At 32.8% G+C, this 24,746-nt stretch overlaps 1 protein-coding gene across 4 annotated transcripts in view; it reads right to left on the bottom strand.

The window, feature by feature from the left end:
* Positions 1-13,342, bottom strand: part of LOC124368006 (inactive histone-lysine N-methyltransferase 2E-like) — a 141,096-nt gene extending 127,754 nt beyond the window's left edge. For all 4 annotated transcript variants that reach the window (XM_046825277.1, XM_046825285.1, XM_046825290.1 and 1 more), the window contains exon 1: positions 13,118-13,342. The gene's annotated coding sequence lies outside the window, so the exon portion shown is untranslated. The remainder of the gene's footprint in view (positions 1-13,117) is intronic.
* Between the last annotated feature and the right edge of the window lie 11,404 nt (positions 13,343-24,746).

Here is a 24,746-nt window from a genome sequence, read left to right as displayed (position 1 = left end):
CTCAACTTTGACCTCTGTCTGAGGATGGGGAGGTGTTTGCGATAAGACAATTCCTGTTTTATATTGACGAAATATTGTTCTACGCTAATCTAGTAATCAGTAGAAACGAAATGTGAAATAACGATTCATGTCTGGGTGTGGTCGGTATAATCCCAAAGTACCTAAATATATTTTCTTTATAAATATAATACATTGATTACTTATTTTACGTTTTCATACCAATAAAAAAACATTAACTAAAACTTTATGAGCAAAAACATTGTGTTTTTTATTTAAACACAACTAAGTATTATTGAAATATTTTATTTTTTCACTTTCAGTTATTCTATCTTATACTCCATTTAATTCTTTATAAAAATACATATAAAAACGTTTTTTATACTTATGAATAAAGTTTGGAAAATAAATATGATAATGTGAACCGCTACACAACTAGAAATGTTCTAACCTAACCTAACACTCTGTGTATTGTCTACACTGCTAATGCTTAAAACTAATGCCTACATTACTAGGTCTTCATTGTCAGCAATGTTTTTATGACTCATTGTTTATAAATATAACTGAACAAACACAAAAACTATACAAATGTATTTAGTAAAGTCTTAGCTGCTTACGATCACCGTAACTCACGGTCAAGTCATTGTTCTACTTACACACAGACTAGAACAACATACACAAACGAAATAATATGAATATACTATCACTAAAACCCATTTACACTTAAAAACATTCAATATTCATAATAATTTGTGAAGTAAACACCAGCGCAAACAAAACATGTGACAGCTTGTCCGTGTAGCTGTCAATTCTAAACTCGACTGACGCGCGGTAGCTCTTTACAACCGCTGTAAAAATCAGAATCTAACCAGAATGCAACAAAACCTTCATCAAAAGTTACGTTGAAGCCTTTGGAATGCGTATGTATAGTCATTGAGCCAATTTAGTTAAATATTACATCAAATATAAGCGTTACCGCAGAAGTCGCAAATAGCGATTCTGGCTTTTCTTGCATATAATGCAGGATCGTTAAAGCGACGCTCCAGCACTCAAAGGGTTAATGTGAGTTTTGAAATGAAGTTCTTTTAAATTTTAAGTATGGTATTACTGTTGGTTAATGTAGATTTTTTAATTTTTAAGGTCTAAAAGTTTCAACGTAATTACTTTCCTATAAATCGATTGCTACCCTGTTTTATTGTTGTTTTGTGTATGTTTGGTTGTTTGGATATGTTACTTACCCGTAGAAGAGTAGTGTAGCTTATATGTGACAATATCATCTGTTTAATAGCTGAGCTATATTATAAAACGTTTGTGTTAATAAAGATTTATTAATTTGTCTTCAGTTAAATATTCTTAATTGTGGAATATGATTTTAACCCTTTCAGTGCCAGAGATAAAATCAAATCCATGTTGAAAAGTGCAGAGTTATTTTTTTGTGTGACTATGCGAAAAGTGCCAGAGGATTTTGGACAAAAACGCAAGGTTCTAGAAAAAATGTACATGAAATTTATTTTTGATCATAAAAAGATCCTTTTTACTTATTTTTAAAGATAAATGAATTACATATCAGAAATTTTTTGACATTTAAATTTTTATATAATTTATAAAATTAAAAAATCTCTTTAAACAGCAACATTTCAATGGAAACTCAGTTGAAGTTTATTTTTCACCATAAAAAGCTTTTTTAATTCTTTCTGAATTTCAATACTTAAATGATAAAAGCCATTTAAAACAATGCAAAATCATGTGTAATATAACAATAATTACTAAAACGAAACTCAAAACATAAACATAACCTTATTCAGGCAATTTTCAAACAAACTCTACAACGCTGTCTCCATAGACACTCGGAAGTGATTGTCATCACTTTTTTTATTAATTTTAATATCTAATATAACTTAGAAACATTTTAAATTAATAAAAACGAACAATTTATTATATAACCTAAAAAACGCTCTGCTCTCGTCACGACACCGCATTCACAAACGCGGTCCAACTGAGAAAGCGTTGTATTTTAGTTCGTTTTTTACATCACCTAACAGCATTAAAATGTTGAAATAATAGTTGAAAATGTTAGTGTAGTTAATGTATTGGCCTTTGGTATGATATCAGCCAGTACTGGATAAACAATAGAGGTACTACAAATGAAATAGAAATCGTCTTGTTCCGAGACTCCGGCAATCTTCGTGTAGGGACATCTCGTCTCGGAGCGAGACTCTCGCCACTCAAACGTGTTTTTACATAGTCTCGTAGCGAGATCCTTGGCACTTAAAGGGTTAAACATCAACATTAGGTTGTGTGTACGTAGTAAAACTGTACAATAATTTGGTTTTATAAACCACATGTATAAGAACTCATTAATAAACAAGTTGACTAATGTGTATAAAAAGGTTTGATTAATTTATTTAAACATTTTGTGAACATGAATGTATACAAATGTTATATACAAGTAGTATACAATATAGACATCATAATTAATATAGGCTACCTCTTATATGGCAAATGCATTTTATTTCTAACTCTTTGGGGTAGTCCTTGTCTCATGTAATTAATTATGGCCTAAACCTAGGGGCTGTAAGAACTTACCTAGCTCTTGAACCATAGATAATGATAAGTGTCTTTAAAAATAAAACTGGAAAATAGGAAACATTAGATTTCTTTGATTTATATTTTTGCATTTCACTGGAAGAAGTATTAAGAAGAAGAAGCACACGAATATAACATGAAACACTCTCAAAAATAATTGATCCATCACATACAGGGTGACAATTAAGTCTGGAACCCCTTTTTTAATTTTTGAACCACAATAGAAAGAAATACCAAAGTTCACACGTGCTTACTGGTGATAGTAACGCACATATCTGCCCAATTACCGACCGGATAATCCCTTTGGGGGACGGTCCACAAGGAGTCTGACAAAATTCTTAAATAGCAGCATAGGTCAAGTTTGTTATCAAATTAAAGGTCTTACTTAGCAGAGTACAATGCCGCAAACCGGACTTCAAAAGGTGGATTCATTCAGTAGTTATAGCTATTTGAATTTTAAAACAATTGAACAATGTAAATTATTAAGTATTACAAGTAAACACCAATTTTTAAGTACCTGTGATCAAAGTAAGTGTTCAAAATGTTCCCCTCCCATCGTCTGGCAATGTCCTAGGCGGTTGTAAAAGCCATCTACTGCATTTTGAAGGTAGTCACAAGGAATATCTTGAGCTTCTTGGACTATGACATTTCTTAGGTGCGCCAAATCTCGAGGCTTAGTACGATAAACTTTATCTTTGAGGTATATCCAAAGAAAAAAATCCAGCGGAGATAAATCAGGGGAACGAGCAGGCCACTCTACTGCACCACGTCTTCCAATCCATCTGTGAAGGAATATTGTATCCAAGTATTCTCTAACAAGGAGAGCAAAGTGTGGTAGCACGCCATCTTGTTGGAAATAAATTCTTTGAAATTGTCGACCAAGAGCAGCTTGTAGTGTAGGAATTATCTCATTTTGGAGCATTGCTAAATACGAGTCACCATTTAAATTACCATTGATAAATAATGGGCCCATAATTTGATTTCCTATAATACCTGCCCAAACGTTAAGTTTCTGTGGATGCTGTGTATGACTCAATCTGCCACTTTCACATTCTAACAGTAGTTGTGTTATTGGTAATAATTATTGATTCCTGGCTTCGATTACTACATTGTCAGATGATAGTAGTACCAAAATTAAAGATAATTTTTATAAGCATATATACCTCTGGCCACCAGTGGAGCCACTCTTCTATTCTGGCAACAAAAGCAAAATATCCCTCAGAGATAGTACGTAAATGTGTTTTGGCGCGCCGGCACCAGCGGGTACGAATTAATTTACGACAACGGCCACACGAACAGCAATGGTGCGCCACATCGTAGCGCTCGCTATTGTATACTAGAAAATTCAGCTGTGAAGATATTCGTTCAGATGGAACATGGGCCTGCTGGGGTACCCATGATGTAGGAACAATAACACGCGAGCAAGGTTCCGGGGTGGCAGGGATGATGTCTGAATCATAGTCTAAATAAAGCAACTCGGGCGAAGCGATTACAACATCCCGGCCATTGTCTAGCATCGAGGTACGTCTGCATCGATTAGTTGTGTCACTAACCTCAAAAGTATTATAATAACAACTAAGGAAAACACTCAATCAGAAGGGCCACAAAGCAGAAAGTAAATTCATATGAATGATTTTTCAACTTCGACACACAACTGCGATCTGTAGGATATTTATAAAACTTTTGAAAACTCTAAACGAAGACCGTTATTAAACACTCTTAGTTGACAAGTGAAGACGATTGCCCGATCTATCAGACACTAATAGAACTATTTGGAGGGAAACTTAAAAGCAGATCGCTTTTGCGACCTGAGCTCGTCATTGTGCCGTTAGGCCCAGGCGCTGCGTGACGAGCCCAGCTCATCAGTGATCCGCAATGGGTTAAAGGGTTAAAGTCAAACTTGATTTATAAAATCATGATTTTTTCCTTATGTACTGTGATTAACTAGATGAAGTTTCAAACCAAATTGTGATGCAAGATATATAATCAAGCATCTTCCAATTATTTTTAAAGTTTTAAGTTTAATTCTAGTGTTTTTCCTAACAAAAATAATTTAATCATAAATCTTGATTTGTTAGAAATTCCCAATGAGTATATGTATCCTGATGCATTTGTTTTTAATTTTCATATTTCCAGGGACTAAAGTAAATATTTACTGTTTATAAAGCAAACAAAGCTAAAAGAGCCCAGTCTAAAACTACTTATCCGAACACTAACTTGTGAATTAATGTAATTTTACTTATAATATAACAAAACCAAATGTGGTATCTAGCAGTGTTCAAAGAAAATTACACAAAATAATCTGTTATTGTTTATTCCAAGCTTTCCAAATATATTTGAGCATTGAAAATTGTAAACAAAACCTTTCTTAAACACTATGTATTGAATACGGATTATGACAGTAAAAATTGCTTTTATTAATATAATGATTATTTATTAAATGTAAGTACCAGTTGGGCTGCAGTTCCATATTGAACCACCAATAACATTGAACAGAACATTGAACTGAAATAAATCTGGACCTGTCAATATCTACCATCAAAACTAAAACACAAGTAACATCAATGTTATCATACTCTTAATATCAATACAGTTGATTTTAATATTGTATTTGTAAGTCTAATACAATCGACTATTGAAAATGTACATTGAAAACAATTATTTGAGTAATGTTTTATTTGTTGTGAATATATGACTAAAATTTCCATTACATTTTCATTGTTTCAGACCAAGATTTGGTCCTAAAAATAGCAAAAGTAATATATGTATGGAAGAGATAAAGATATGAGTTAACCCTTAAGTGAGCGCGCCTCCCTTAAGTTACGTGAGTGCTCGCGTGGGGTCTTCTAGACCCCCATTAAAGAAAATAATAAATATGAATGCATTCTTACCTTCTTTGTGTTATTAACTATAGTTACTTACATTATTGCGTATGTCTAATACCTATTTAATTAAAGATAACTATAGTTTATTATGATTTTAATATTTTTTATTCATTTTACGTTAAAAGTATAAAATTATAGTTTTAAGAAAAAAAATTGTTATTGCATAGATCACCATATATATATATATATATATATATATATATATATATATATATATATATATATATATGCTATACTATACTATGATATACAATTACTATTATAAGAATAACTATATAACATACTGAATTATTCGATTTAAATAAAATGTAAAACTGTAATTCCACTATACTATGCTATACTCCACTATGCTATACTATACTATGATATATACAATTATTATTATAAGAATAACTATATACATACTGAATTATTCGATTTAAATAAAATGTAAAACTGCAATTCCACGATCTTGTAGTAAAAATTTAATACTAAAAATAAAAATACAATTCAATATTTTTTATTTATTTTTATTTTATAAAATAAGTAATCTTTGTTTTTAAAGTATTATATAAATATAAATACTATATAGTGTTTGTTGAACTTATCAAGACTTTGTTTTGGGGAGATAAAAGTAGGACTAGTAAACGGGGGGAAAAAATCACTGATAAAGAAAAAATTATTTATTAAATATTGAACACACCTCAGATGACAGTAGATATGCAGTATAGAAAACTCAATTATATGTGAAATATACCTCACAATTAAACACGTGAAAAAATGTCTTCTACAGAAACTTAGTCTCTGAATCAGTAATTGCACCGTTATTCATGTTTTGGCAGAGATTACAGAAGGTCTCCATGTGCGATAAACACATAGGTCGTTGGCACTTACAACATTTTTGTGTTGTTTTAGTGTCCTTTGTGCGGGGGCAAACAACACATCTTACTCTCCAACCCGCTGGCCGATTGACTGATGATTCTCTATGAGGAATCTCTTGCACATTAGCAACCTTGAGGATCGATGATCGCAGCGTCTTTGGAAGCGAAGAAATAGTTGCCCTTTTCGCTATATGAGGCTTTATCATCTCTAATCCCGACTTCCCTCAGAAACTTCCTTCTTTTCATTACTTTTTCTTCTTGACAGTTTGCTCAAGAAAATAACTTGCCCATTGATGTCTGGCGATGTTAAGGAAGCGGTACAATAAAACAAGGGACCACCTTTGGCATCTCCTAGAAGTGGAATAAAGTACCACATTTTTTCATCTACAAACATCAACCCCAGACTTGGTAGAGTTGTAGAAAGTAATTATGTCTGGTTTAGACTTGTCTAGTGTGTCAGGGGTCGATAGCAGCATCAAAATGCATTGATGATACGAGAACAACACAGCGGTTTCTTTTTGGTGCGTATGAAACTACAGTCATGTCATCACGAAAAAGCAAAGATACTCGAATGGGCAATTCGTTTCTTAGAAAGAAGTTCTGGTGGTAGTTCTCTTTTGTTCTTGCGTAGTGTTCCTACGTAAGTAATGCCTCTTTCTATTAGTTCTCTCACCAATGGCACACTTGAGAACCAGTTGTCTGCTGTGATGTTCCTGCCGGAATTTTCAAGATTGCTTATAAGGCTTAAAACAACGTCCTTAGGTCTATTTGAATGTTCAAATGGGCTTGTTCTGTGGTTGGGTACCAGGGTAAAATCTCCATCTTGTGTACATAAAACATTTTGGAATCAGATGCTGTGAATATTTTAATACCATTACTTTACTGGTTTACTTTTCATAAATTGTTTGAAGCCACATTTTCCTCTGCAGGCTACCAATTGCTCATCTATAGTAATAATTCTAGCCACTTGGAAATCTTCAGAACCCATTCTCGGAATAAATAAATATTGTCCAACACTAAAACAGTATTTAGACACAATCTATATTCAAAATCCGTTAGCAATGTATATACATACAAAATTCTCCTTCTGTATCACATATAAAAATATTCACTTTCAATGCACATATCAAATAACACAAGTACTCGCGCGGGGGGGTAAAAATGACCCGTAATTGCAACACTAGTAGGTAACGTGAGTGCGCGCGCGGGGGTCTAGACGACCCAAACGTGTAATGTTTGTTTGGAACGGACTGTACGATTCACCCGCGACGGTTACAGCCAAACTGACTGTAGGGCGCGATTACTCATCGTCTACCCGGAAGGTATCTAGCGTCACATCAGTCTAGCTAACCTACTTCGAAAAATAGAGCGATATATCTACTCGTGGGGTCCGTTGAGGCCCCCGCGCGCTCATTTAAGGGTTAAGGATGTATAAAAAAAAAAACAAAAAGAAACTATAATTTCACTCAAAACAGAGGTAATATCCAAATTGGCAGACTAACTAGCTGAATAATAGAACAGTTATCAGATGAAATCAATTTATTTGGGTATTATATTTAAAGTGTGTGTCCCAAAAACAATAGAAATTTCAATTTGTTTAATTTGTTGTAATAAAATTAAGCCTAATTTACTTAAATCAACAGTTTTTATTATTAATGATAAAAACTATATAATACGTCTAAAATTATATAAATAAAACAATGGTAATATGTATTTCAAAATTTAACTTTGGTTTAGTTTTAATCCAGACAGCAGAATAATAAGCGACCACCACGACAATTGAATTATCGATATTCATGATTATGTACAATACAGAAACCAAAATGTCAAACTGAATTATATTAATTATAGCTAAGTTATTTCAATAGTTTGACTGTTTTTATATCTAAAATGCTAATAATTTAATGACACTAACAAACTATCTAGACGGTGAACTTTTGTGTATTTATATCGTGTAACAAAATGTGCAACATTTCATTTTTGCTATTGTAAAGGAAAGAAAATGTGTCTGATAGCTTTTAACACAAATAACACTTGTAATTTACATCGTCATTGTACTCGCGGCCATTACCATAAAATTATTGTACTTTGTTTGAATTAATTTGGTAAAATATTATTGGCAATAACTAACTGTATAAAAACATGATTATAATGATTTTATATCCAATAGTTTAGGTATTTCTAATCGATAGTTTGGTACCCTGATTTTATTATGGTGGTAGTAGCTTACAATAATGCAGCCTTGATCCATACCTCCAATAAATATTTGAAGTTATATCATTCAATTTTAGCTTGAACATGTTAGGAACATAAAACTCTTTGTGTCTCATGCATATTATTTTCGTTTCTGTTTTACTTCAATACTTTACTGCAGTAAGTGTTCAACTCTTTGAGTGATCGATATTATCGAATCATAGATAATTCATAAGTAAAGTAACCTCACAACTACTTAAACCAAATTAAATTATATTTTAATTATATTGAAGAGCCTACTTCAAATTACAGTATAAAAAGTGAAAAAAATATAGGATATAAGTATCTATAAAATATAACAACAACAAAAAATAGTATAACATTGACTTATGTTTTACTTGTTTTAAGGATAAACGTGTCTAATACAATAAAACATGTGCATAACCACTGCACTTGCTCCCATTACAGATCTGCAGCATTAGTGTCAGTAACAGGTAATTCAGTGGTAACCTATTATGAGGAAACTGTTATTTCTGTAACAGGTGGGCTGAAAGATATGCAGCCGAGGCCATTTCGTACAAGCATTGAGGTTAGGAATGGAAATATCACATTAAGCAATGTTATTATGATATAAGGAGGTTTAGCTTCTAGGTTATATGTAATTGTAATTATATGTAAATATGTTACTAGTAGTACCATAGAGAAACATAACCTAAGTGTTTACGTGATCTGAGCTTGAATTTGGGTACTATCTCAAGGGATATTTTTTTTTCCAGCACTGCAGGGTGAAGACTTTCACCAAAACCCACACTGATGGCCAGAAGCATTTCCAATCGGTACTTGATCCCAATTGTAACCTCAACCATACAACGTGATCGGACGTTGGAGAGGTTGACGATCTGAGTTCAGGAAATTACTGATCAGAAAGGCCTCTAAACATCAGAGCAGGCTTCGGTACCATCACACACTTCTGGGGAAATAAGAAAAACATCCCTAAAGATAGCACACAAATTCAAACTCTGATCATGTGAGCCTGTTAAGGTTATCTTTAACTTTTTATATTTATATTACGTACATATGTAGTTTATAACCTTATAATAAATAGTAGATAAGGACTACGTAGTATCCATTAATTGTGCTGAACAGTTAAATTTGAATTACCCCGTTTATTAGTTTATCATTCTCTATTACATTGAAGTGAGTTAGTTAAATTTTTATATACTAACACGCTATCACAGTAACAGGTAACTGGAAGTACTACCTCAACATGTTATTTTAATTTGACAAACAACAGTACTTCCAGTCTCTAGCAGCAATTACTCAAATACCATTCACACGATTTAACTTTGTTTCAATTACTTTGGAACAATAATGTTGAACTGAATTATTATAGAGACTTTTAAGATTGTATTATAGTGAAACTATATTTTAATATGTCAAAGAAATATATGCCTTTTAGATTATAGAAAATAATACAACTTTGTTTATACTATGTTGGAGCAGTATAGTACTTACAGTTACATAACAGGGTAAACATTTCTTAGAGCATTTAAATGGTTCTAATTGATGATTCAATATCATCGATCACTCGTGTGTTCAATGCTTATTACAATACACTGTAGCCCAATACTTGGTTTGGTAAGTAAAAAATTGGGGTTTTAACAGACTTCTTCAAGGTCAAGTAACCTCTAATAATGACTATAGATGCCATACTTTTAAATTCTTGTAAACAAAATCTATCAGAAACTATAACTAATACATAAACTACAAATACATAAATATAAACATATTCTTTGATATGGATCCATAACTATAAACTGGGGTAGAGTACGATAAGCAGACCCGGTTATTTATATCGAAGAATGTAATCATTGATACCTAATATACGCATACTCAAATCCTAGACTTTCAATCGATATAAAAGTATATATGGTCCTCAATAGCAATCATATGTTTTAAATTAAAATATGAATTTAATATTTACAGTGATCGAACAAATTATTATAACCAAAGTTAGGAAAACTGAAGACGACCATATTTGCTCCTCTCACAGTTACAGTTGTTTCCTTCCCACAAATTTCACATAATGGGGTTTTCAGTACGAGTCCAACATGTTGAAGCCACGAAACACATGTATATCTTTCAAAGCAACTTTGTGTGGTTTTCTTAAATTGACTGCCATTTTTAATAATCAAAAATGTTACTTATCTAAAATTGAAATATTACTTTACGTGTATTATTTGAAAGTGTTTACAGCTGTTGATATAGATTATTTAAGTTAATTGTTCAAAATAATTAACCAGTATCGATTGATTATATCGATGGTTATGATTAAGTAATATCTAATATCGGTTGTCAATTACAATATAAGAAACCGGGTCCGCTTATCGTACCCTACCCATAAACTGTAACATTGGTGATCTGAATGAAATGGATCAACTCTACTTGTTTCATTAGTTTAATATTTGCCTATTATTAATTTTAGTTTTACATTCAATTTAGATGTTTTGCTGATTCTATTTTAAGTTTGATATATCAATAATTATGGTTTGACATTCTATTTGATTGTTTTTGTGGTCCAATACAGGTTACAAGTAAGGAAATAGCTGCAGTTCTGTATCAGGTCACCAAAACAGTCTGACAATATTAAATAAAAGTAAAAATTTTCATATCTACCATCAAAATTAAAACATAAAATAGCCTACCATAAAATTTGATCATACTGTATATCAAAGCAGCCAAATTCAATATTGCATTTGTTTACTTTTTACTTAGCTCGAACAAAACTATTAAAAATTGAAGTTGAAAACAATAACTTAATTAAATGATTTACTGGTGAACATCTTTCTAAAAGTTCAACTACATGTTTTTGTTCCAGGAGCAAGATTTGGTTCCAAAAGTGGCCAATTGCGATGTATGTAAGAAGGACATACGCTAAAGGTAAGTGTAAACGATGAAAAAAGGTGATCTTTAGAGACAAGAAAATAAATAAATCCACTATTTCACTCAGAAAGGAGTAAACTCTATTCTAAATTAACAGACTAGGGGTAGACTTTAATAAGCAGCCTACACTTGTTATTATCAAATGGTTTGATTGCTTTTATTCAAAGGAATAATTCAATATTACAATTTATTTAACTTAGCATATGATTTTAACTTATTAGTTATAGTAATTTTAATGTAAACAATAAACAACAAGAAGTAACTAATATTATAAGACTTTAAAATGATGAGGAATATAAGGAAAATGTTGAATATTTCTCACAAGTGACTAGATTTGTTTAAGTGGCAACATGTGGGTTTGGCTCCTGGTAGGACACATAGGAAGAATTCTTTCCTCCATATCATAAAAGTTGTTACTCATTGATATCACGCTGGGCAAGTTATAAATATTGTAAGGTTTCTTTGATATCCCAAAGTTATTTTGTTGTTTTACACATCAAAGTTAGATAATATATCAAATTGTTCGATAACACAAATCGAACAACGAGTTAGGTCGCTTATTAAAGTCTCCCCCAGACTAGACCTACTAGCTGAATATTTCTATAGAAAGGAAGTAAAGTTATAAAACAAAGTTCAATTTCTTAAAGTTGTAAGGAGTTTGTGTTCCTGATAATAACAGTACTTTCTGTTTTATATATATATATATATAGTTTAGAAAGAAACAAAAATATAGTTTAGAGTGTTTGACTTAAGTCCTACTAAAATAATACAATGTATTCAAATAATATAGTGTTAAATGTAAATAATACATTTAACACTATTATTATTTGAATACACTGTATTATTTTAGTAGGACTTAAGTCAAACATTCTAAACTATTTTTTTGTGTCCCAATACAGAACTGCAGAGTAATTTTAAAAAGTTTACTTGGCCATTTTCAGTAAGAGCAAGTTGCTCCATACGGTATACAACTTTAGTTTGAAGTGTTTAAAATATAAAGCTCTCACCTTACATTCACACTGAACCAAATTCTCAATACTGTTCCTACTATCTGAACCTTGCTACAATACAGTTAGACTATCTGATCCTCTAAGCCTTACACAGTGAGGAAATATATCTACTAGCCTAACTGAAATAAAATTTGAATCAAATAGAAGGCATATTGATTACAATGTATGTTACAACCAAGCCAAAATGTAACATACAAATGTTATTACAATTCCTATTGGAAACACAATGTTTGGTGTAATAAAGATTAACTTTCAAGTGCCTAATGAATAAGTATAAGTTGATGACATCCTTTGTTTAGCCTTAAAATGGTGTATACAGATCTAGCAGAAACATGAAGACGTGTAATGTCATACTAATTAATTGAAAAAGTGTATAAAATAAGAAAAGTCAATTGTCAACGATAAAGAAAATGTCAAATGACAAAGGTAAAGAAAGATATTGTATATATTCAAATTCAAAATGGTAATCAACCAGTCTTGGCTGGAATTTTTAGGCTAAGACAAAAAAGCGCCAAATTCATAAAAGTATTATAATACTTGTTAAGGTAACCTGCAGCCATTAATTTCACGCAAACAATATGAAAATTAATCATTTACTCTTAAAATAAACATTCTAGTTTTAGTAAATAAACAATTTTCTTACCTGGAAATGTCAGCAGACGAAACTGGGGTTTCAAACAAATGGAACAACATTTGTATTTTATGTCACTATAGAAACACCAACTATATTATATCATTACTGTTACTGTCTACTAATTCCCTAACTTTTAACAACGATTTTTAAAACCGAGAAATTATATTTAGCCTTAAATACAAAAATAATAACATCGGTAACAAAACGAACAGCTAACCTAAAGATGGCGGCCATTCCGATTCAATACAAAAACAAAGGTTCACAGGATCAATTCAAGGTAGTTCTTGTCTCGAACCCAAAACGCTTTTCCGCTATATGACCTTTGGATTATAAAAATTTAACATATATATAAAAATGTCGATAAATTATAAGAAAACCAATAGTCTTATTTAGTTTGTGATTAATTCAGAGAAACTAAAACCATTCAGGGGAAAATAAAACTCTTCTAACGTTACACATTATTTGTCTTCTAATAAAGTTAGTATATATTCAAATTGTACATTTTGTGTATTTTCTTAACCTCTTTAGTCACATGTTGCTTTCTCTACCTACCATACTCCAACTATATCGATCACAGTGAAATTTGTTGAACATTTTCTTCATTTTACATCGGTAATAGTCCTTTTCAACAATCTGACAAGTTAGGGATTCAACAGATCAAGAACATAATTGACACTTTTGTTGAGGTTTTTTAAAAAACTGTAGAAAGCAAGTAGAACTGTGTAAAAATTATTTGTCTCTTAAATGAAACAGTAAAAACTCAGTATTGTATATTAACCCTTCTCGACTAAGAACGCCAGGAAACAAATTTGGGAGGGTCCAGACAACTGATATTTCTCCGCAGTGGGCAGAGAGTAACGCCCCTTTTGTTCCTTAAAAAGTTCTTGACCCATTTCTTTGTTGAGAACGATTTTTCAGCAGTTCATGTCAGTAATACTGAATTTTTTAAAGTATTAATCGTTTACTAAAAAAGTAATTGAAAAATTTGAAAATTTGGGGGGTCCGGACCCCTGAACCCCTCCATTGGCTACGTCCTTGTTCTCAGCAGACTTCTGATCTTACTTTGCTTTTATCTATTAACCACTTGTATAATCTTGGTATAATTTTCCTAATAATTGGTTAAAATTTATTCCATAACATATTAGCTTAACATACTTGATGAAAACTGTAGGTAGGTGACCAAAAGTAAGGAAATGGTATTATTTTATGATAACAACTGACTTGAATATGTGTATTCTGTAGCTGATCAGTAGTAAACAAATTAATCACTAATACAGTGTTTTCTCGTATTATGTTAATGAAAAAGAAAATTAACAAAATACTGTAGTTATAATAAAAATAAAATAAAAATTTAATGTTTATATTTTCTTAATCTTATTTCAGTGTATTTTCGCACTTCTGCTGCGTTCATGCATAAATATAAAATTGATAACTCTATTATTAATAAATAACAAATTTAAATTGGTGTTTAATTCAATAAGAGAGTATAGGCTTTTGGATCCCATAAGTCTCCAGTTTACATAGGTATAAGAAGGGAGTGGTCTACTTTGTCAAAGGCCTTGACAAAGTCAACAAAGGCGATATCCAGCTATTTTCCTTTTCCTGCCCTGGAGACTGATTTCTTCAAATAACAGTAAGTTTTTAATGTTGTTTTGAATGTTGATGTCAGTTATTTTAATGTTAACTGACATGGTTTTTAAACCATGTCAACTTAAGAAAACTAGAGGCTTAAAAAAACCTATGTTGATACAGTACAAGCATTTCACATACCTTCTCCACAATTGAGAGGATAGTTATGGGGTGGTAGATCTCAACCTTCAATGAGTTATACTTCAGTATAGAAACAAAACAATCCATTTTGAGGATCTCAGGAAATATTCCATGTAGAAAATGGATAAGTTGAAAAGAGTCGTCAGAGGCTGGGCAGGATGTCACTACAGTGTCGAAGGAAGGATGATGTCTTATTGTTGGGACCAGCACCCTTCTTAATATGTTGTTGTTAAGTGCTTCCAAGACTTCTGATACAAAAAAGGAGTTCCTTGCCAAAGAAGAAAAAGTATAAAAATTGATGGGTGGTGATAGAAGTCACAGGCTGCAAAAAGACAGAGATGAAGAATTTATATATAAACACCTTCACTACTAGTGTTCACTGAGTGCAACCGGTTACTCATAATCTGGCTGTGCACTATAAGCATCTGCCTCGGTTAACGTAATTAACTATTTTACGATAACTGTCTAGCTATAATACGATAACTGTCTAGCTATATTACGTGTAATTTACATTTTCACTATTAGTGTGCACTGAGTGAGACCAGCTACTCTTAATCTGGCTTTGTGCCTTAAGACATCTGCCGCAGTCAACATGTTAATTTGCTGTTAGTGTAGTGTGTGTAGAGTTGTGCACCTGATGAGAAAATGAGAATAACTCTTCACTAGATTACACTGTATTTTTATTCTAGGTATCTCTGATGTCAAAACTATATAGAGTTCATTTTGAGCTTCTTTGTTATAGACTTTTTTTATTACTTCAGATGAACATGGCTCCATTTTCCAGGAGTCAAGTCTCTGACAGCATCAGGTTTCAGACGCTACACCAAGAGGAAGATGAGCTGTAGCTTAACTCAGCATTCACATTAAATCAACACTTTCCATCATAGTTACATTATGTGTAGGAAACTTGAAGTTCAAACCATAGATTCCGTGGAAAATTTCCACCAGTGTCACAACATAATTAGCTATTTGTTTGTTTCTTGATCTTGTAAAAAGTATAGGTTTACACCCTTGGAAAGGTTTGTTCAATCTCAGAGGCTTTATCTTATTGCTCAATATTGGTCGAGGAAACTTAAAAGTTTGTGAAAGTACAGTATTAATAGAATTCATATTTTCAACTCTTCTAAAGTGTTGCAGAACTTCCACTATCTACTTGGCTCTTTTAGCGAATTTAAATTCAAACAATCTCAAAAAATACACAAAGTCATTTAGTATGGTGTTATTTCTGATCAATATTAAAAACCAACATCATCTAACTTTATCATGATAGCAGTATTTAGTATAACAGACTAAAATATTACTTAAAATAAATGCTTAAATTATGCTTATTATTACTTTATTATGCTTACATTTATTGCTTTGAATAAATGTTATATTACTTATTACTTGCTTAATGTTTTTATTACTTACTAAATTTATTTGCAAGTTTTAATCTACAATATTAGGTATTTAAAACAGCATTAATGCTTTTGCCATTGATATGTATTGAAATACGTATTCAATATATGCACATATATTCAATACGTATAAATATTTCAATTTAATGTTCTCTTTCTAAGGTGTCTTGTGTTTTAACCCTAAAACGTAAGATTAAACATCCGATAAAGTTTAGAGAAAAATAAAAAAACATGGTGATGAACATTCAAAAATCATGTTGAAAATGAAAAAGTCATACTTCAAAACAAACATACCTTGGATCCAGCACTAAAGTCAGAAGAAAGGCAAATGATATACATAAAACATTACAATAACAACAACTGTTTTGTCGACATCTGGTATCCTTTTCAATAATATATCATTTATAATAAATTTAAACAAAGAATTATGTATGTACCAATAATATGTACAAAGTTACATTAATCACTGAAACTTGAATAATGTCTGCCAAAGTCACTGATATCCAGATATTCAGGAAGAAGTAAGTAGAAAGGGTTGATGGTATTACATAATTTTTCCCTACAAATATTTCAGTAATGAATCCAAATGGGAAAAGCTTTTCAAAGCAACTATTTATTACTGAGTACTTGTAAGCCCATAATAAAAACACAATTCTAAAGTGGAAAGAAAGATGCGAGTAACATTGACAAGTTTCAGAAAAATCAATCAATTTAAATAATACATTTGTTTAAGGATGATAAAAGTTTAGTTGGATTATATTGAAAAGTTACACTATGAAGATATGAGTTTGGAGGATATAGTAAATACACTACTCATTGACCTAGATAACTTAAAAATGGATGTACAAATATATTACAAAAACATTACCTATATCAAAGGTATAAATAACACTCAAAATATATCCAATCAGGGCCGTGCGCAGAATTTTATTTAGGGGGGGTCTATACTTATTTTATGAAATAAAAAAGAAGAAACTTAAATAAGTAATAGATTAAAAATTAATACATATGGAAAATGAGTTTATTATAAAATTGTAAAACTACATACTTTTAATACATTTGTAACTCATTCTTTAAACAAAGTAAAAACTTTTTCAAATAAAAACATATGTGATCTACACATATGTTTTAGTGATCCACACAATTAAACTGATATATGGAAACAATATGATATATCCCAATCTTCAAGGGGGGGGGTTTGAACCCCCAAAACCCCCCCCCCCATGCGCACGGGCCTGTATCCAATAATTATAAAGTACCAACAATAAAATGAAATACGTACATGCAAACACTAAAATAAAACTGCAAATTGTATTTAATGAGCTAGAGATTTTCAAAACCTGCCATAATGAGATTGAAAAGAGAATGAATATAGTCAAAACAGTTAAGACACAAAGAACACACCTTGGAAATTACAGACAATGAAGTTTTTAAAAAAATAATCAATTACAAAAATGAAAAACAACATCTCAGTGCTTAAAAGTATCTTTACCAAGCACGAAATTTCCTTCTATGGCAAAAAAATAAATATCTCAATTTTAGAAACTGGCTCAACACAGAAGTTCAAGATGAAAACTATATAAAAAAACAAGAAGCAAAAAAATACATACAACACACAGTGAGGTGATCAGAATTCTCTACCAAAATGTCCAGTACAATACTAACTTTTTCACTGATGCTCTTAAGTTCATTATGCCTATCGACTTCTCCAAATCCTTTTATATGGTAAATCACCACCTTCTACTTGCAAAATTCAAGTGATACGGCACCTCCAGGTCCTTGTTAACGTGGTTATGGAGCTACATATCCAATAAAATATTCATTGTCGAGTATGATGGTAGCTCATCCTCATCATTTCCAGTTCTGTCAGAAGTACCACAGGGATCTTTTCTAGGTCCTTTTCTCATCAACCATTTTGTCAATGACATCAGTTTACAAATCATTTGCAATTATTGTACGTTTGTCGATGACATCCAGTGTCCACTCCATGTTTGGATCAACAAGATCACACTACACTCCAACTTTCATTTGATAACATCAGTGAATGGTGCATCAGGAATGCCATGGAATTGAATATTGCTTAGTGACAGGTTATCACCTTTTCTCGTGTGAAGAGCAACAGACATTTGGACTACTTTATGGTATCACTTATTAATGGTATCACTTTGAATAGAGTAAATAAGATCTGGAACCTTGGCATTATGGTCAGTTCTTCTCTTCCTACTAACGATCACATCAACTACATAACAGGAAAAGCCTATGTACTTCTGGGTTTTATAATAAGATATACCAGAGGCTTTCACATCTTCACTGACTCATGATCCTTTACAAATTCATTGTACAGCCCGTACTTGAGTATAACTCTGTGATATGATCACCTTTTTAAATTGAACTTTTGCTCATCTAGATAGAGTCCAGACATGTTTTGTGAGAATCCTTAGCACAAGACATGGTTTCACATACTTTGGAACTTATGTTACTGCTGTGAAGAACTTGTTCAATTTACAACACCTCACATTGATAATTAACAATTTTAACCTTTTGTTTCTCCACAAGATAATTAATGGCATTCTGGAGTGTCCTTCTCTCCCATTGTCTTCTCCATCCCAAGGGGCACACACTCTAAAACCATTTTAAACAGAGATTCATGCCAAAATGTTACTCGTACAACATGGGCATCTCTAGGCTTCTTTGGAGTGGTAGTAAAGTGACTGCTTATGTTAACTTCTTAATTTCTTCTGAAGCATCTAGTAAAAGTGCTATTGAAAGTACTAACTTGATAACAAAAAACATAAGAGTTCAGGTTCTAAACAATGGTATTTCTGATCAGGCCCGTGCTGGGTACACAAGGGCGAGGTAAACAAGAGTGGTATGGGCAAGTTTTGGTTTACACGGTTTAAGGATGGCAATTTTGACATGGAGGATATAGAATGTCAAGGAAGGCCAGTAACTTTTAAAGATGAAGAATTGGAGAACATTTCTTAAGTAATTCTTGTAAAACAAGAAGAACTTGCTGCAGCATTGGAAGTAACGCAATAAATCATTAGGGTATGTCTAAAAGCCATGGGCATGATCCAGAAATTAGGAAATTGGGTACCACTCAAGTTGAAGCCAAGAGATGTCGAAAGGCAAGTTTCACCTGTGAACAGCTGCTCCAAAGGCAAAGAAAGAAAGGTTTTTGAATCACATATTGACTGGAGATGAAAAGTGGATACATTACAATAATCCCAAACAAAACAAAAACCATGGGGAAGACCAGGCCATTTATCAACATAAACTGTAAAGAAAAACATTCATGGATGCTCAGCATTTGGAGGGATCAAGCAGGAGTAGTTTATGGAGAGCTTATGCTTGTTTGCATAATTCTAAAGTTCATTTGATCCATTTCAAATATTTGCAATATCTTAGGGCAAAATAAAAGAAAAAGTAGTAGTTGAAATATAATTAGTGTAATTTTAATAACTAACACACATAGAAAATTAAGACAAGACAATTTTACGTTACATATGTTTCAAAAAGATTTATTAGCATTTAATTCTTAATTTCTTAAGGAATATAACGAAAACAAATATTTTCACAGATATAATGTTCTTTGAGTGAATCCACAAACTATACCTGACAAAGTCTTTTACATATGGAGCTGGAGTGACAAAATAATCGATAACATGTCTGGATCTATGGAGTGCAAAATATCTCTTCCAGTGTCACGCCCACAACATCTCAGACCGGAACTGCCTCGGCTAATCGCTCAAGATTCATATCTTTCAGTTTCGCCACAAACCGGGAACGGCTAACGATGGAAGTAATTGTTTGGGGAAGGGCATTCCACAACCTACAAGCCATTACATGGAATGACTTATCAAACATTGCAGTCCTGTGCTGAGGTATTCTCAAAATGTATGAGCTAGAGCGAGTGCTTCTTACACCTACATGAGACACAAATTTAAAATATTCAGAAAAATATCTTGGAAAACCACATTTCAATATTGAATGAACAAGTTTTAGACTTTCGATTGATCTTTGATCTTTTAATTTTAGAATATTTGACTGAATATAGTACGGTGTGATGTGCTGCTCCCGTCTCACATCGTAAACATAACGTATACAATATTTTTGAGTTCTTTGCAGGTTCTGACTAAGTACTGGTCATATCATTGATCACGGAGTTACAGTAATTGAAATGTGGAAGTACGAGTGATTTAGTCAAGAGCAGCTTGATATGTTCTGGTAAAAATCGTTGTAAACGTTTGAGTGAGTGAATAGATGCGAAAACCCATTTACAAATCTCCGCAACAGCATCAGTCCAAGTCAAAGTCGAGTTCATAGTCAAACCAAGATCCTTCACCTTGTCGTAGTACGGCAGAGTGTTACCATTTACAGTTAACGTTTCAATAGTATTGAAGTTTATTGAGTTTTGTAAACGAGAGTGACAAATAATGATTGGTTTCGTTTTTGTATGGTTTGGCCTCAGGCCATGATTTTTGGACCACATAACGATATATTTAATGTCACTATTGATTTTGGTGATGCATTCATTAATGGAGTCAATTTTAAAGTGTGAATAGATTTGCAGGTCATCGGCATACATGTGATATGAGCTATGTTTAAGTACAGAATGAATGTCGTTTATGTACAGTAATAATAAAGGACCAAGAATCGATCCCTGTGGCACCCCACAAGTAACAATTTCCCAGTCCGAAGTCATGTCATCCACTTTTACACACTGCCGTCTCCCTGACAGATAAGATCTCAGCCAAGTTAATACATGACTAGAAAACCCTATTAGCCTTAGTTTAGCTAGCAATACTTTATGGTTTACGCTGCCAAAAGCTTTTGAAAAATCGAAAAGAGTGAGAATTGTGCCCTGTCTGTGATCCATAGCAAGCCTAATGTCATCCGTCACTTTTAAAAGTGCAGTTTCCGTACTGTGGTTAGTCCAAAAACCAGATTGATAGTCACTAAATATGTTGCTTTAAGATAGATATTCAGTGAGTTGGCAGCACACAATTCTCTCTAGGCCTTTAGATAATGCAAGAAGAATATTTATCGGCCTATAATCTGAACATGATGCTGGTGCTAAAATCTTATTAAGAAGACGGACAAAAGCAGACTTCCATTGTGATGGAAAAATACCACTCCTAAGAGACGTGTTGAAAATAAATGTGACTATTGGAAGGACAGCAAATAGAATATTCTTTATGAGGTGTATTGGGATGCCATCGTACCCAACAGCATTACTGCGAATACAGCGTATAGCTTTCAACACGTCAACTTGTATCACAGGTTTAAAAGTAAACTCAGAATAACCACAACTAAGGTGAGGTAGGTTTTGAAGATGTTTTAAGTAGTCCTCCACTTTGTCCTGACTGAAACTTTGACTACAAGATGTAAAAAATTGGTTCAACTCATTCAGAGGTATAAGAGCTGGCTGTGAAATATGTTGTTTTCTTATTTCAAGGCTTTTAACATTACGCCATAAGTCGCATGACAACTGTTTCCTATTCTCAAAAAGACCTCGAGTATATCTCAGCCTGGAATTACGCAGAAGTTGTTTAACCCTGTTTCGAATTAAACGGTATTGATCCATAAGTATCTGGTCATTAGAGCGCCTCGCTCTTCGATATAAGCTATCACGATGGGCCATCAGGCTAAGAATATCCTTTCTCATCCATGGCACTGGGTGCCTCTTATTTATTCGTTTTGTCATATAAGGAGCATGTTTATCATAAACAGATAAAATTTGTTTATTAAAGCCATCCACCATGTCATCAACAGTCAAGATTCTCTAGGTTATTCCATGGGATCAATAAAATATCGGACATAAATTCAGCCTCATTCATGTTTTAAAAGTCTCTATACTTGATAAACCTAGCTTTAATCTTAGGTATATTTACTGAATAAACACAATAGATTAGGTCATGCTTTGATATGGCAGGGACTGGAAGCTACCCATGAAGGACGATATCTTGTGGTTCCGAAACCACCATGAGGTCAAGAAGTGTGTCAGACTTGGCAGTGTGATGAGTTGGCTCCAGTGGCAGTATTGTCAGATTACACAAGTCAAACATGGAAGTCAGCTGTCTGTAGTTATAGTCTTGATTATTTTTCATCAAATCAGTGTTGAAATCGCCCATGATCAATATACAATGCTCTGTGCATGTGGTGCAAGAGAGAATTTTCAAAATCTGTCATATGTCCAACTCTGGGTGGGCGATAACACACTCCCAGTAGTACATCTGAACCAGACAAGCCAATTTCAATAAACATAAATTCTGGCCCAGCCGAGTACTCAGAAGGCGAAAAAAGAAGCGGTTTAAAATTTAAGCCCTTCCTAATATACACTGCAACACCTCCACCATTTTTTCCTGTTCTATCGTTCCGTTGCAAAACATAACCAGGAAGAAAAACTTCGCTTGACTGAATACTCGGCTTAAGTCAGGATTCTGAAATTCCAATTAAATCAAACTGTTGAAGGCCAAAAATTTCTCTAAGCTCATGCCTCCTTAGCGATTTTTCATTGATATGAGTGGCTTTCAAATGTCTAGGATAGGGAGATAAGGAAAGAGAGAGGACATCAGCTGTGGATGGAGGCGAGGAGGAGTTGGTGAAGGCGGGGAGGCGACCGGCGTGGTGAGTGGACCCACTATCCCGGGTCCACAATCAATGGTGCCTTGACATGCCCGCTCCGGACCGCGGCCACGACACTGACTGACTTATACACACGCGCACAGACATACAATACTCTAATTCTACGCAGTAGGCCTAATACATTAACTAAACACATGCCATGACAATTTCGGCTCCTTAAAGTTAATAAATACAATGTTAATAGAATCAATTCAAAATGTCTTTTAATGATAAAATTAAAAGCAAATGTTCTGAGAAAGAAAAAAATAGCCAATATGAACTATAATAGTATTAAATAAAAAATAAAATTTGATGAGATATTCAGTTCTATAACCAGAAACAACAAAATAAACAATATTTAATATAAAACAAAACAAAAACTGATTAAATAAAGAGTTAATACTTTATTATAGAAATTAATAATACCCTTAATTATTAAATGAAAAAAAAAATATATATATACACGTAATAAATTAATTCAACATATCGATTTATATAAATACAGGCTACATTATGTACTGTATATGTTACAACTTACTAGCTATTGGAGGTGCACTGATTTGTTGCCGGTAGATCCAACAGCCTGTATTTATCTGTTGAAAGAGTTTACTATAGTTTTTAGACATGTGTTCAATATATAACTGTATGTGGTATTGTAAAATTTTTTTAGACCCTCATCCTCAGCTCTTTTTTTAGTATTCATTGGAGGTATTTGCATTAATTTTACCCTGTTTTTAGCTACATTAGCAGGTTGTTGTTCTGGGTTATTTGATTTTTAATAGCTTTTACAACTTGAAGAGAGACACTGAACTTATTTCTATTTGCCTTCTTGCATGTATCAGAATGAAGAGAGTGCTTATTAATTTTAGGGGTTGGTTTTTTTTTGTCCCTGAAGGTGTGATCAGTTTTTTGTTGCAGTGTTGTCTGGTTTCTGATGTCAAGACAGAGTTTAACTCCATAAAAGTTGTCAATTTATGATTCAGTTTTTTAATGTAGGTTTGACTGTCTTCTGAAGTCATAGTTTGGCCTATTACTGTCATTGGCATGGTCGAGGTGTTGTTCAGTATTTTGTTACAGGTTTATCTGTTTCCTGAGGTCAGTGATGAGCTTTGTTTTGTTAAAGTTGTAGTAATTGAATGGTTCAGTTTTTGAATGCAGGCTTGACTGACTCCTGGGATTGTAGTTTGGTTTGGTTCAGTCATAGGTATGGTCAAGGCGTTGCTTTGTCTTTGATTAGTTAAGGTTTTAATAATGCACCCTATGTGATCTACTTTTGTTTTAATTTCAGACATGCCCAGTAGGAGAGGATGTGATTTCTCTCAATTACTGGGGTAACTTCCTCTGGGGAACAAGTCTGTGAGTCAGAGTCTTTTTAAATTTTGCCGGCTTTTAATTTTCTTTTGCAGCCCTGAGATAGTTTTCTCGAGTTCTCTTATTCTTGTTGCATAGTCATGTACAAGTTGGCCTAATTTTAGATCATGCACCTCATAGGTTCTCTGAGCTTCTAGTCGTAGGTGCTTCCCTTTATTATGTTGGGCTTAAAAGTCTGCATTTAATTGCAATATATGTTCTATCTTACTCATGTATTTAGTTTTGTCAACACCCATTTCTTCTAATTTCCCCACCATGCTAATTAGTTGGTGGTTTTAGCTTCAATCTCCATCTTCAATTGCTCATTCTCCACCACCAATGCTGATCCAGTTTTGGCGACAATTTATAGTTCATCTTCTCGGCTGTTGGGGTTCTTTAGAAAATTATTTTTAATAATACTCTTTTCAAGTTCCTGAATTGTGTCTAAGCTGTTAACTGCTGTATGGTCAACTATTTATTGGTTAGTTAGGCAT

Source organism: Homalodisca vitripennis, chromosome 1 (genome assembly GCF_021130785.1).
Source record: "Homalodisca vitripennis isolate AUS2020 chromosome 1, UT_GWSS_2.1, whole genome shotgun sequence".
In the NCBI taxonomy this organism is placed as follows: Eukaryota; Metazoa; Arthropoda; class Insecta; order Hemiptera; family Cicadellidae; genus Homalodisca; species Homalodisca vitripennis.
Note: the sequence above shows the minus strand (reverse complement) of the source record. Positions and strands in the feature narration are given on the sequence as shown.